Raw genomic sequence first — 1,404 nt, 5'->3', positions numbered from 1 at the left:
AGAGCCTTGGTTTGAGGGATTCGGATGCACCTTCGAGCGTATTTGAACTCAAACTGAGGATTTGAGGAATTTTTCGAAATAAAACAAATTTTTCTAAAAGAGTAAAAAGGTTTTGAAAGGAGCAGAGCAGAGCAGTGTGTACGATCAGCCAGAGCCCGAACGGTGATTTCCCAAAATACCCTTATATTATGTGTTATGAGATATGAGATAATATGTTATGCATGCTAGAGTAGGCTAGGTATTCTTATTAGGACTAGAGTGGCCTGATTTGTGATGCCTTAGCCTAGGGGTTTTGCTGCCATGAGATGCTTGAGAGTGAAGTAGATAGCAGCGAGGAGCTTATGAGAGATCTGCTAGAGAGTAGACTATGCATAGTGAGAGTAGAGTACTTGGGATTTGGGATCCTAGGAGGAGGACTTGGGGTGAATACTGATGCAGTATGGATGGTAGTATTGGGCCCGTACTACTGAAGACACCGGAGCAGTGCACAGCCCAAGTAAGAATCCTTAGGGTACCAGGGATCGAGTAGGAATGGGATATCGAGTGTGTGTACACTCGAGCGAGTCTCTGATATTTTGTGTTGTATTTCAGTGAGACATCATGGTTGGGACACGTCACACACCTGAGAGCAGTGGTGTTAGTGATGAGGAGATCCGCAGGTTGATTCATGAGGAGGTGGCTGCTGCCATCCGAGCCGAGATACCAGAGAAGTTTGGGTCTATCACGACCACCCTGATCGAGACTTTTGACGAGCGTTACGCTGCTCTTACTGATGCTGCTGTTGCTGCATCCACCGTAGCCGTCGCTGCTGCGAGGCCACAGGGGGGTGACTCGTTGCTGTACCGAGAGTTCAGCAACACGAAGCCACCAGAGTTTGACGGGACGCAGGATCCGATCGCTGCGATGAGATGGATTTCTGATATTGAGGGATGCTTCTATACATGTGCTTGGGAGCGAAGGACTGGTGGAAGTTTGTGACAGCGCACTACTCTTCTGCAGAGCTTGCCGCGGTGACCTGGGAGAGGTTCACCGCTATGTTTCGTGATGAGTACGTTCCCCCGGTGGAAAGGAACGTTTAGACCAGGAGTTCTTGACCCTCAAGCAGGGTACCGAGTCTGTTACAGTGATCACCAGGATGTTCCATGAAAGGGCGATGTTCTGCCGTGAGCACGTGTCTTCCGAGCAGTCACACATGATTTGGTATTTGAGCATTTTGAGGAGAGACATCCGCGAGTTCGTGGCGAACTCGTCATACCGGACATTTGCCGAGCTTCAGGAAAATGCCCGGAAGAAGGAGATTGAGCTCGAGACTCAGGCCAGGGAGGAGGCGGAGTCTCAAGGGAGGGATCGGCGACCGGCACAGTCCCAGCCAGCAGCCAAGCAGGCCAAGCCCACTGATTCGAG

Source organism: Lactuca virosa, chromosome 4, assembly GCF_052849685.1.
Source record: "Lactuca virosa cultivar CGN04683 chromosome 4, Lactuca_virosa_CGN04683_v6, whole genome shotgun sequence".
NCBI classification, from domain to species: Eukaryota; Viridiplantae; Streptophyta; class Magnoliopsida; order Asterales; family Asteraceae; genus Lactuca; species Lactuca virosa.
Note: the sequence above shows the minus strand (reverse complement) of the source record.